The 14,479-nt window shown below is 39.4% G+C and overlaps 1 long non-coding RNA gene across 1 annotated transcript; it reads right to left on the bottom strand.

The window, feature by feature from the left end:
• Positions 1-3,912: 3,912 nt before the first annotated feature.
• LOC143412920 (uncharacterized) lies at positions 3,913-14,476 on the bottom strand. The gene is made up of 3 exons (XR_013093427.1): positions 14,299-14,476; positions 13,681-13,809; positions 3,913-4,052 (listed from the first exon to the last, which is right to left on the bottom strand). It is a non-coding gene; the product is annotated as an uncharacterized LOC143412920 (long non-coding RNA).
• Positions 14,477-14,479: the final 3 nt, after the last annotated feature.

The following is a 14,479-nucleotide window of genomic DNA, read 5'->3' as shown; positions in this document are numbered from 1 at the left end:
ACCCATGCTTGCACATGAATGAACAAGCAAAAAAAACAACAACATAGAAAGAAACAGAAAGAGAAGCAGAGTGAGAGGTTGTCAGTGTCTTATGCTCTTTGTTTATATTCAAGGGAAACTGACATTATGTGTTGACAGGATAAGCTATCATCTCATTGGATTTCTGCTGTCCTCCACAGAGACTTGGATCTGGGGGGTTCGCGCCTTTCCTCTCTCCTGTCTCGCAACAGCTCAACATTTGACCCCCTGTTTTCTCAATTGCTGTCAGTCAATGTCAAATCCTCTTTTTCTGTGTCAGATATGTACTGACAGCTTCGGCACAGCCAGCTTTGAGCACCCCGGATGCCTTTAACCTTCCCGTGCTTGCTTGTAGATCTCTTCCTCTTAATGGCTCACGGGGGCAGGAAGCAGTTTGATGAATCTGGTCCAGCTTTGTTGCAGCCAGTGTAATTATCTTTCAATTAGATTAATTCGGTTAGGCCTCGGTCCCATTTACAATACTAACAGCATTCCTGGGAGGCGACCACTCTGTCATGTTAACTGTTACACAATTATCTCTGTAAGTGATAATAACTGCTGCTATTATCAACCATTTGACATGCAGAGATCCATAAATAAGCATATGCAACCAACATATTAGATTTAAGGAAACAGAATCATATACGCTATATATCCTTCAATTAAAAAATGGAGAGGAGAGCTGAGGGAAGTAAAAAAAAAAAGGATTAAAAAAAATCTTCAAAGAGAAAGCGCACAAGGCAAACAAAGCAGACAGCCAAGGTTATCTCGCATTTTTACCGCAGATGGAGTGAGTGATGGAGAAAGGTTAAGATACTCGGCACTACCCAGGCAGGGAAGCAAGGAGGCCAAGGTTGGCTTTCTTTTAAAAATAAAATGCACACTCTCTCTCTTCCTGCAGCCTCTCTCCTGGTGGTTGCATCTCGTCTCTCTCAAGCTCATGTGTTGTGCTTAGGAAAATGCCTCCTGACTGGTGGGCCTAATTACTGGCTCCTCACTGACCCGCGCCGGGCCGAGGCCTCGTCAGAACACTGATTCAACATGAGCCCTGCACCGGCCAGCACCTCACACTAATGAATACTAATGAATAATTATCACTTGCTGGCTGGCGCGGCGGCCCACTGCAGGGACACATGTTAACACACCCGCTTGTAGAGCTGCAGGAGAAGCGTAGAGGCCCTTACCCAGAGAACAGGCACCTCAACTGGTGCACAAGGCTATGCAGAAATATGCAAGTCTCCCCAAAGGGAGGCAGGGAAAAGCATACAACCCCTCAAGGTTAAACCGAAGTAACAATGAGTAGAGTGGAGCGCACTGACCCCTGTGAGGACTGTTTTGATTGTCATGACCTGTGTTAGGCTTAATGTATATTGGGGAAAGCTGTGGCAGTTAATACAGGTTAACCGCTTTGGTAAAATGATGAAATCTGTCAGACCAAGTGCAGAGTCAATGATCGCAGCAATGTAAACCTCTCCTTTGCTTCCTCCTGCTGTGTACTGTAGGTAATCTATACTTCAATATGACTGTGAAGAACTGCTTATTGGATTTCAAACAGGAGCCAAGAGATGGGGAAAACAGGCTGGAAACCTATGACCTAAAGTCAGCAATCATCATAAAATATTAAAACCAGGGCTGTCCAGATAGTCAGTTGGTTTGCTGCTCAGGGCAGGGTGTCCTCAGGTTCGATTCTTACTGCGTGTCATTTTTCAGCTTTGTCCTATCTGAAGTGTCTATTTAACAAGAGCACAAAATCATTAGGAAAAAAGAGACCGCAACAGGCGTACAGGAAGATTTCAGTAATCAAGGACAGTCATTTGTGGACAAAATAATCAATAACTCTTGGTATTATTATTCGGTTTGAAAACACAATATTTACTTCAACAGATCAGGATAGAAAAGTGTTTGTCTGTACATTCTTTACCTTTTCTGACGTACTATTGTGACAGTGTGATAACGGCAGTGGTGTAAAGCAAGCAAGCATGTTTATTTAGAATACTTAAGTTTTCAGGTATTTTGCATGCCTCATTATACTCCACTGGGGAAAAATATTACATTATTGTTTTATAATAAGAGAAACAATATTACTGTGTAATAAAAGTACAAAATGTCATAACATAACAAAAAAGTCATTTTGCATCATGAGCGGTCCTACTCCTACTTCAAGTGCTTTAAATGCACTCCTCTTAACTTTACTCATAGAAATATTATAATAACTGGTCTTTTACTCATATCCTGGTGAGATGGCTGTGGCTCAAGAGGCAGAGCAGGTCAGCTACCTAATTCTCATTGAATCTCTGGCTGCTTGAGTAAAATAAACCTCAAGTGCAAATGTGTGTAATTGTTAGATAGAAAGCACTTACTTTAAAATACTTCCAATACTTCCAAAACTATGCAACTATTCTGAAAGTCAGGAGTGCTGATAAGAACGTTTTGTTGTTATGCCCTGTGTGTGCCAGCTAAACAAAAAAATCCTCATTGCTCTTTCAGCTCCTCACGCTATCTTTAAAAATGTACAACTAATTATGTAGCACAACAGACAAACTGATAACAGTATGTGTTATATTGTCTTCTTTGCTATATTCAGCCAGCATATCGACACATTCCTATTATCGGATCACAAAGTATAATGTAGGTCCTGCAATTAGGGTACTTTTTCCCTGCTCCAGCAGAGAAATAGGCTTTAAAACTTGTAAAATAGTCTTTGAGTAAGTAGAAAACTAAAACGTTACTTGGTATTATTGATACATTTTTCAACTTTCTAACATTATGTCTTCATATGAACTGATGTGAATTAAAACATCAACAGCCAATTTATAACCTAAAGATAAAAATATTCATGTCAGCCCAAATTGCTCTTCCTCCTAAACTTTATAAATAGTGAACTTACCTGCTATTACATTACCAGTGTAAGTTCTTTGTCACTGCGCTGACATTTCTACGTGCTACATTTTTAGGTTAAATTATACTCAACTACCTAATACTGAGTGTAACAGTGTTTTCATGTGTGTGAATGTGGGTGCAGGAGTGTGCACAACACACTGGTTTTCCCCCTTGTGAGGAAATGTAAAACTTCTTGGTGTGTTATTTTTCTCCCCACCGTTTGTTCTTTTGATCTGTGTGTACATTATCTCCAGCTCTTTGAATTTCAATTTCACTGTCATGTAAGCTCTTTTCATCACAGCCGACGGTTGCAGCTCTAATAATATTCAACTTTTAGGTCACAGTGGAATGCTAATTAGATTGCTATTTTAATTAATATGTCCCTGCAGGTTTCCATATCAAATCAGTTTTAACACTGTATTGTGCACTTTGAGCCAATAAATTACAATGAATCCCCAAAATAACACCACTTCAAAAAAAGAGGAGGATTTTAAGGTGTACAGGAGCGGCGCTCGTTTGAACTGTGTTTACATAAATTGCTTATTGTTGCTTAATAAACTGCATAATATTAACCACATTGGGATGCGTTTGAAACTGTTTCAATAAGCCATGGTAGATGTGTCTATTTTCCACTAATAAATCCATACATGAACCTGCTCACGAGATAAAAGCCACAACTTAGCTGGTTATTTTCAAGGGCAGTATAGTGTTAAATGTGCTAAAGGGAGGGAGATAAGTGCAGCGGCTAGAATAGTACAGACTGTGTGTGTGTGTGTGTGTGTGTGTGTGTGTGTGTGTGTGTGTGTGTGTGTGTGTGTGTGTGTGTGTGTGTGTGTGTGTGTGTGTGCGCGCTGCTGGTGGTGGTGGCATTTAAGGGCTTAAAAGTGCTTCACTTTCCATCAGAGTGTCATTTGTCTGTCAGCACTTCTGTGTGTGTGTGTGTGTGTGTGTGTGTGTGTGTGTGTGTGTGTGTGTGTGTGTGTGTGTGTGTGTGTGTCACCCTGGATTCTCAAATGGTTGTTCTGTCCTGCAGCTCAGGGTGTCCCATTCATCATGTTGAGAGGAAACGGAGAGGCCTGGGATATGAGCACTGCTTTATTCTTCTCATAATCAAAGGTCATATTGGAGTCCAGTGTTCAAATTGCTTTACCTCACTGAAAAGACAGACACACACACACACAGAAACACATACAAATTAGTCGTTATGCCAATGATACCATGCCAAATATGCTCTGCATTTTCCAAAACAATCTGGTGTAACACCTGCACAGTGACCTCTAAGTATAATTTCATCTTTAAATCTCCATATGCATCGTTCTAACTTTATTGTTATAACTCTGAACTGTTATGATTAAAGGTTTTCATCCAACAATGTGTACTTCAATTATGTTTTTACTAAATTCAAATTCTTTCTGAGACACATGCTTGCTGCACAACCTCTTTAAGAACACGAGACCCAGTGCTGCTTTTGCACACTAACCAAAATTTATATTCATGGATGAGGAGGGTGGAGGGGCTATTTGGATGTTTATTATACTTTAAAATGAAGTAATCCGCATTTCGCTGCCTGCGAGGTAATTAATGTGGGGAAATCTTGAATTAAAGATGTAAATCCTGACACTTTGGCAGGGGGGCCGGTAAGGGACAGTGGTCTCCAAGGTCTAGATTATTCTTAGCGTATACCAATTAACACCATGTATCTTCTTTTATGTTCACTTCAATTAAGAGCCTTTACAATTTTTAAGTTCTTTTCTTCTCAGTAGTTAGAATGTCAGAGAGACTGATCAAAGGCATTAGCTGCCGTCCGCGCACCATAGGTAATGCTGTTTTGCATAAAGAAATCTGCATATTGCTAAGAAGGTTTTCATTTCATTTTGCATGAATTACAGAACCAGGGATGCTGTAGTAGATGGAGATGGAGAGATATGATTGTACACATTCACCAAAAAAAAAAAAAACAGAGAAACCTTTCAACACAGAATTGCCAAACTTTGTGAAATCTTGGAGGATTTTGACTTCAGCATCAAGGTGCCACTGTCGAGATGAAACAGACCAACACCAGTTGAATGCATTACTTCTTTTTTGGTTTGCTGTTGTTGTTCCACCTCATTCGGGTTTTGCAGGACTTCTGTTAAAATCTGTTCCTCACTATTAAGAGTGTTAATAAGTTAAAGCGCGTGCACAGCAACGTTAACACCCAATAACTCCAGCTCCTGAGGTAATCACGCTCTGATTTATGTGGGTGATTTTGGTTCAATTGTCTTACAAGGTTCCGCCTGCTTTCTAGATGACCATCTTTTAATAGGCCTGAAAATCAGGCTGTGTCCAATAGCTTTCCCCTCCATCGGGGATGCTTTTGTTTTTCCTGCTCTTTCATTTCTCTTTCCTTTGCATTACCTAGTTTTTACCCTGTCTAATAATAAATCACATAACATACATTGCACTTTGAGACCTTTCTCATTTTGTTCAAATAATTCAGTAGGACTTTGAGTTTTCGTAGATCTATTTACGTGTCCGTAAGCGCGTGTGTAATCTTTCACCTGTGCACAGCTAGTGCTGAAACTCTGCAAACAGATGCAGGAAGAACAAACAAACAAATAACCTGTTTGCTTGTGATAATCACTGCTACTTAATTCCATTACACTGTCAGCTACCAATAAATCAATGAGCAAATGAACTGACCGGCTATGAGGAATAGCCATCTATTGCTCGTCTGTGTTATTCTATTGATGTTCCACCAACGGCCGTCCTGGAGATATTGAATGCTCTTTAAGCGAAGTGCTGACATCATAATAAAAGGCCACCATGAACTGGCCGGCTGTGTGGTTTGGGAGCTTCAGGCTAAAGAGACGGACGGCCTCTGAAGAAGGAAGAAATGCAATCTTCAAAGTCAATACAAGCAAGTGCTCTATGTGGTCCCATTTACTGCACATAATGAAACTACAAATAGCCTCTTAAACAACGCAAACAAAGCACATACACAAATGGCACTGCAGTCAGAATAATTATACGATAACTGGAATGATAAATTATGTGTTTGGTGGGTTTTTTGACATTAGCATTACCTCTGACTTGTTTTGAAATCTGTCAGCTTAGTTGAAGTCTTTCCTAAACCACATTAAAAAGATCGAAATATGTGGAATATATATTAGAATTGACATCACATAGAGTTTATTTTTAAATGCACTCAAATGCACTTTCACCTCCGTGTGTGCGAATCTGCAACTGACTTTTCTGATGACAGTGTATTTAATCCATTGCTCGTGACATCATAAAAAAAAACGAAGGGCTGGCAAATTCAAACATCAAAACATTAAGTTGGGTGCTGTGTCTGTGCAGCCCTGTGTTTTCATAACCCGAGTGTCTCAAAGCATTATTAACAAAAATCTTTTGCTCAGCCTTGCATTTCTAAGGCCAATAAAAAGCAGCATGAAGAGGCTGCACTGGTGCTGACACAAGGCATACACAGCACAGACAGCCATCTAGTGTTGGAAATGAGCACATGCAGGAATCAAGTAAGGAGGAAAGGCACTTTACTGCATCCTATACGCTATGTTTACACCTCCATTTAGTTTTAAGGGCCACAAATGATGGATATTTTAGTTAGAGCAGACAAAGGGAAAAATATTTCAATGAACTAACAAAGACTGGATTAAGCGCCGAGTTATTTGTTGTGTGTGTCGTCATTACACCCACAAATTGGAAGAAAAACTCTTATGCGCTTTTGTACTCTGCAACCAGGAATGGGAGCTACGCTAATGGTCAGAACTCGTCTTTTCAACCCACACAGAACATAGCGCACCCTGGTTTAGCCTAATAGCAAGCCTACTGCAAGAGCTTAAACTCTCCCATGGATAGAACTGAAATAACAATGCATCAGCTCTTGGAGACTGTGTCCACCTCTTTTGCGAGAAACCTTTCCTTACCGTTACCTTTTACCTCCTCTTTGAATTACAGCAGTACGAAATGGGAATTTGTTAATGTATGCAACCCAAATAAACAAAGATTATAAACAAATGTGTTGCATATTGCTATTGTGTGCATACTGGGAGCATGAATATGGATTTGCTGAGCTTTCAAACAAAGACACAAAGGGAGGCCCAACCTGTTGTCGGCTCAGCCCCTTTTTTTTCCCCTGCTGTGAAATCCCTGCTCCCTTAATAATCACACATCATTATGACAATAGATGTTAGGCAAAACACATAAGCCGCACAAGGAGACAGAAGCAGACAAACGCACATAAATACTGTACTACGCTAAACAGATCGTCACAGACTCCTTCAGCCTTATTCACTTCTTGCATAAAGGCTGAAGGAGATATGTTTATTCGCTCACTCTTCTGGCTGTTGTAAAGGTCTTGGCCCCTGCAGTCGTGCGCACGCAGGCCTGCTCCTGCAGACTTATCATCTAATTGCTTTTCATTGATCCTGTCTGATCAGGTGCCTAATGTTCATCCTTTTCCTGGCGCACTCTCCCGAGCACTTCTGCCAGTCCTAATCTGAGAAGTGTGCATCCTTTTCAATGCTTAGAAAACACCCAGGCACAAAAAAACAGTGAGACAACAGAGGATTGTTTTTCATACTGTTGTACCGCATACATCTACAAAGGACTTGTGTGTGTTTATGCGCTGGCAGTACGCGTGCTTTTCTGAAAAGGGATATCTCCTGGCTTTTTGTCAGTTCCCATGCACAGCAGATGAGGACATTTGTGTTCACTTTGCTCTTTTAATTATTTTCAATGTGGATGGGCAGCAAAGTAGAGAGACTGCTTCACCTAAAGACAGGCAAAGAAGTCCGTGTGCCTTGGACGAGAGAGAATACAATAACGTGTCTGTTTATTTTGGATTAGAGACAAAGAGGCTCGTCCTGTAAGGTGAACCAGATCAAGGATTTGGGATAGAAACTTCAAGCTCCTCCTAAAGATTAAATGATGTCAGCATCAGAAGCGAAGGCCAATGTGTGTTGGCAGGCGCTGAGCTGGACTTCTGAGGGATATTATGGTGTGTATGACTATTAATGGACAACAGCAAACGCTGAATAGGTTTTTTCAGCTTTTTTTGTTGTTGTAATAATCCAAACCTGGACCGCAGCCACGAGCCCACTAAAACACACATGCACCGAATTCATCCGTCTTAGAGGAGATGTATCGCAGCTTTGGTTTAATATGCAGGCCAGTTCTTGGTGGTATCAGATCAATCGAGAGTTTTAAGTTAGACACAGCCAGTGAGGCAGACAAAAGAGACCATCTTTGGCGCACATTAAGAGAACACTTTTCTTCCCCTTAACATCACAGTTATTGCTTTTTCTGAAGGAGGCATTGAGTAAGACTCAACTGTCTTGTGATGCCCATTAAAAATATTAACTTTAAAGGTGGAGAGTTTTTTCCCCTCCAGATTGTAGGTTTGGGTTATTTTGAAAGTAATAGCCTAATTAAAGTAACTTAATGTATTGTTATACTCGCATGTCTCTGAAAAGATCTGAAATAATAACCTTGACTGCTTAGAGAAACTAAATCTGCTGTTAATACTTGCCATTTTTCCAAGAATAATCTAATGTGATTTAATGATACAAAACAGCAGCACATTTCACCCACTTGGCTCAACTCTTGCTTATATTTTCCATCTTCTTGGTCTTTTTTGATGTAAGGGGACAGGACACAACATTTAAGTGTGATTTATCATTTAAAAAAGTCAACTAAGCACTCTTACTCTACTGCATGGCCCAAAAACAGCCCACCTACATTCCAGTTTACCGTGAAGCAAGATTCAAGACACTGATCTATTTACCTCGCTTTGTGTGCACCCTAACTGTGCCATATATATGTATAGTATAAGGAGGCAATCATCTCTTCTGTTACAGACCCCCTTTGAGCCTTTCCCTGCCTTCTCCCGTGCATTATTCAGTCTTTTCCTGAAGTAACAGCCGCCCTCTACACGCAGACAAGTCGACCACTAACACACCACACTAATGTGATGTAAAAATGAATGATGAAATTCAAGCAGGCCAAATGAAAGAGAAACTTACGTGTGTTTGCCTGTGTATATGTGTGTGCCCGTGCATGAGCAAATGCTGGCTCTGGTGTAAGCCTATGTGTGCATGTGTGTGTTCAAAGGTGAGGCCTTGGGTGATGGAGAATAGGATTCTCTTACCTCCTATAAGTACAGAGGAGGATAAAAGCCAGATGTAATGACCTTGGTATAATGAAGGCCTTGCTGATTTCCATGATTTTCTTGCTTTCATGCCACGAATTTGCTTGTTCCATAGGAGGGGCAAGAAGGGAAAAGACTGAGCTCTGTCTGGCCAAACATTAGCGACCAACAACATCAGCCCAGAATCGAACACGAACTCTCGTTCCCATGTTCAAGCCATTATTGAAACGATTACTATCTCGAAGCAAATTAATAGATGAAACACATTTTTCTTAATGGGCTGGTGTTTTACTTTTTTTTTGTTTTTTCTAGGTGACCAATTTACTTGCAATTTTCTTAATTTGTAAAGTTATTTAGAAAGTGATGTAATGCTTGCTTCTTTTTATCTTGAAAGCAAAGGCAGCATGTTGTCTAGGGCTGCTCAGTGCAGCTAATATGGCACAACGAAATGAAAGGCTTCAAAAGAGCTTTTCCACTTGGAGCTGATGTAGTGCTGTGGCCGACCTCCAAATATGATTAGACTGCAGTAAACACAACAATAGCAAACAATAAACAACTGGTAATTGGTGTGATCCTCTGTTCCAACAAAATCTTCCTTGATTTGCTATGAATTATGAGCATTAATGTGTCTGCTCACCATGCCCCTCTGAGGATATCAAAAAGCTCCCGCTCCGTCTTGATGGGCCTGTCTCATTAAAGGAGAAATGGAGGCCAATGTGAGAAACTGATGTACGGTGCATTCAGCAGAATAACTGGCATGAACTCACCTCTGATTCATGCTGTCTGTGTGCCTCATATAAGATCATTACACTTGAGTGAATTGTTTGTGTATGTATCTGTGTCTGCTTAGAAAGCAAGTGAGAGGAGTACAGCCCTAACACATCCCAAGTGAAGTGCACCCTCTACAGGCAACTGTTACACATTTTACATCCTTGTATAGCATCTGCAGAACTAGACTGAAGAAAATTTGCAAAGCATTTCACCTGAGAAACAACATATAGTATACCAAGTTGATTAGACACACTATATACGACTCCATTAAATATATCTATATATCTGTCGACTCTCTTTGGTATGCTCAAAACCAGGTTTTCCTGCTTAAGCTTTGCAACTCCATACATGCACCTCTTTCATTAATATGTGATGAGAGAGAAAATCTCCAAAGGCCCCAATAGGCAGATGCATTGTTTCTCTTTTAAAGTCATCTCAGATGGAAGGAGTGAACTTCAGAGCCTCAGTGAAGTGTCTAATGAAAGAAGTCTCCTCCTCCGCGGCTCCATTTCGCACAGCATATTAGGAATCTAAATGTTGACTGAAGACAGTTTGATTCTGCGTCTGTGATTTTCTTAAGGAATAAAAACAGCGTTGCGTGTTTACAGTGTAGCCATGAAAGAGCTACGAGAAGGCTCATCACTACCCGATGCCATTTTGGGAGGCGGAACGTGAGGTTCATACCACAGTTCATTTGAAAGCCATATCAAACAGAGGATTGTTTAAGACCAAGATCAAAGCAATTTCTGCTCAAAAAATATCACTAGACTATAGAAACATCCTTGTAAAATTTCTGCTTTATGCTAACAATTATTTCAGCAGTGTCTGGAAATAAAACAAACACAGTGCACGATGGGCAGAGGCATATAAAAATGACATTTCAGGACTGTTGTGGTAACTCGTGTACCTTGTTTTGTATTACATGCCACAGGAATCTGAGAGTTTAAATCACCCTGTCAGCCAGAGTTTCATCACTTGCTGTGCAACAACAACAGCAAAAAAATAAATAAAGATTCTTAAAAATAATCTAATAAAGGCTAGTGAGGATGGGAGCAACTTTCTGATTATATTAATGCACTTCAGAATAGAAACTTTGTGCTTAAAATATTTCCAGCTAAGTGGGTTCCTGAGTAGTTCCTGCATTTAAACAGTTGCAACAACAGGCGCTGTGATCATTAATCTGCTCGTAAAAATAGTTTTGATTTAAATCTAATGATTAATCACGTCAATACTACTCCTACACTGATTTACATTCATTATAGTCCACCATGTAATTTATATATACAATCATTTGGACTTTTAATAAGACCTCTAACATTAAAAAATTTAAATCTACTCTTCTACAATGTTAAAAGTCCCATCGACAGGCAGAGAGGTTGAAATGTGTTTTTCCAGCGCTAACACTGGCTCTTGGTTCAGTAGGATTGTATGTTTTTAACTAAAGCAAGTACACTTGTGTTTTCTACGGAGCGCAGATAAAAGAAGGAGATGCCTGGGAAAGATAAAACCATATATGTTGCTCTAAATGTTGAGATATTGAAAAGAAGCAGCGTCTGTATCAGCATTAGTTTTTACGCATCTACTGCTTACTTTTACTCCTGTTACTCCAAGCTTAAAATCATTTCTTATGCAGTTTGATGTTTTCTGCAGCACACATTTGACAATGTATGTTGAAGCAAAGTCTGCTCGTGTGTCGCTGAGGAGAACAGTGCCACGATGAGTTATATTAAAAGTTAAAACAACATACGCATAAATTGCAGCTGAACAAATAGTTTAACTACATAATGAAATACAATTTTTAAGAAAGCACTTTCTACTAGTTTCTGTTGTGTTTGCAAAACGACTGGGGAATAATATCACCGTAACTTAACAGTAACTGCATATTATTTCCATTTCACAATCAAAATCTTTTCAACTCGCTGTTATCATGTACTTATTTAGTTGTTATATATTCAAAGTCATAAAACAGAAAAGAAAATATTACATTGCTATTCCACATATCTTCTGGGAAATATGTTAAAACTATTTGGGTCATTTTGTCAAATTTCAAGCAGATGGAGAAGTCATTTGTTTGTCTGATTGGGCCTTGTTCTTATCTCTGCCTTGTACAAAAATGTACCAAATGAGCTGGTTTAAAACAAATGTGCAACAGAGGTTAAGACCACTTAGAAGCAATTGAGACAAAGGTGGCAACGTTGCTCACAAATTTGTCACTGTCTTGACTTTACGTTGTAAACGTCCCTACTGAATGAAAGCCAAAGTCAAAGGTGAAGATGTTTGGATTGGTATCAGATCCTGTAAGATGTTCAAGAAAAAACAGCTTGAGAGAACTATCAGATTTTCTTTGAGTGTAAGTAAAAGCACTGTAGACACTGTTGTCTGTCTACAGTATGTTTTAAAGCCATTTTTACACTTTTACACAACAAAAGTTACCCGTACATTACTTATTAAAGACTGCTCTCCTTCTATGTAAGTAATTTATGTGAAACTTCAGCCACAAAAAAATCTCACATTGCAATCTGGATCTTTTAAATGAAGAGAAAAGAGTAGTAGCTAAACGTACCAATGTCAAACAAACTTAAACCTTAAAATAACCATGGCCCATTGCCTTTTCTAGTATGTGAGTACGGTATGGTCCAAATATTTCTCTACAGCACATAACTACAACACAACACTTTTAACTTTATTCACTCCCCTTATTAGAGCAGATTGCTTATCGTCTACTTCACAGAGCGCCCATATAGCATAGCTGACAGCAGTAAGGGCGAGCTGCACACATAAACCCCTCACTAACACTTTCCTACGCTAACCAGCTGTCCCCCTGTGGTTTCAGACTCGGCCAAACCTTTGAAATGTCCTTCAAGGCGTGAAAAAACAACATGCACACTGCTTTGGGTAAAATCCTATTTGTACACTATAATTACACTTTGAAAAGTTGCAAAGTCTAAAGTTTCAAGACCTTGACTTTTTCTCTTCTCATTTCGGATATTGATTGGGCTCTAAAACACATGTAAGGTTCGCTGCTCTACAGAACAAAGAGGTTTCTCATTACGTGCCGCGCCTCAGACAACTTTGGATGTTTCAGATTTGATTTACTCGTGTTATCAAGGGAAGCAATCAGAGGAATTCAGTCGATATTTTTCACAACTGTGGAACCGCCGTTAATGCGCTCTTAAAAACAAAGCTACAGGCACTTTGAATGTTCTTATTAACGAGATAGAGGTTTGGAGTGATAGGTGTCCCCAATGTCTTTCATGCCGAAAAGAAAGAGAAACATCAGTAAAGCCTGTCAGCATACCACTGCGGTATGGGTTCCATCAAAAAGTAACTTTTTAAAAATTCTAAATCACCTTCGAAAATACATCCGTCATGTCAGAAGTCATAAAGCTCCAGTGAAGTAAATTAAAGTCATTAGAAACAAATAATTACACACAGCGCATATGCCAAAAAAACTGGTGTTTAGAAAAAATGTTTACAGGCATAATCAGTCAATGCCAAAAGAGAAAGATTAGTCCAGACAAAATTTGTTCTGTTGGCTGCATAATAAACATAATTACCCAGCAACATTGTTTTCACAGAAACAAACAATAACCAACATGTTAGTTTTGGCTGCAGTGCTTGTGTAAATGAGAAGAATTCCACGTGAAATTGGTGTACCATTAGTACCGACCCTGTGATCATGAAATCAGTTTTACTAATGTAGACAAGACTCAAGTACAAAAAAACCAAACCATTAAATCAGTGGTTGAAGCCTGGGTCTTGGGTCTGTTATAAAGCATGCCTTTCTGATGAAACAAAAAAATACTCCACTGTGCTTTCTTTTATTGCAGGTGTCATATATGGTATCAATAATCTAAACTGACCTTTTCCTGTGTTGCTTGTTTTCTATGCTGGGGGATGCAATGAGGGAGCCAGATGTCTGGGGCCACTCCTCCGCACAGTAATCAATAAGTATGTCCAGCTCCATATACAGCAGGTGCTCAGTCCAGCTGCTTTGAGTAGACAGAGTGAAATTGGACACACATGCATCATTGTTATTCATGCACAGTCGGAATCAGGTTTGTACGATGCTAAACTGGACACACAGGACTAGTTTCATGGAAATGAGTAGTGCACTGATGAACAGCTCTCGCTGGACATCATACAAACATATCAATACATATCATCAACATACATTATCAAAGGGAATGTAGATGTACAGGTTAAATGAGAAAAAGACTGAATGAACGCCTGTATTAAATTAGTGTCTCAAGATGCACAAGCAATAATAGCAACCTCATACAATTTATACTAATCCACAATATATCGTAAACTTACTATGTATTATATTACATGCTTATATATTTTTTATCACTATAATACTACATACTACAGTCATAAAAATGAACTTATTAAACTTAGGAGATGAAATCATTGGACGTTAATAAGTCCAAGTCGACGGGCTACGGCCTAGTTTCTTTGAAAACACTTCTAATACTTACTGAGACAGACTTGGCAGTAAGGCTTTTGTTGTTACTTATAAATGAGAATACTACAGTGTTAGAATAGGCTTATGTAGCGGGGGAAATAGAACCATTATATGAGAAATACTTCCACACTTCTAAATTTTAACAGGTGTGCGTCAGCTCAAGTGCTTACTGACTCCGCGGAGAGTGGACGATC

This window comes from Maylandia zebra, linkage group LG16 (assembly GCF_041146795.1).
Source record: "Maylandia zebra isolate NMK-2024a linkage group LG16, Mzebra_GT3a, whole genome shotgun sequence".
Taxonomy (NCBI): Eukaryota; Metazoa; Chordata; class Actinopteri; order Cichliformes; family Cichlidae; genus Maylandia; species Maylandia zebra.
This window is presented reverse-complemented; position numbering and strand designations above follow the sequence as displayed.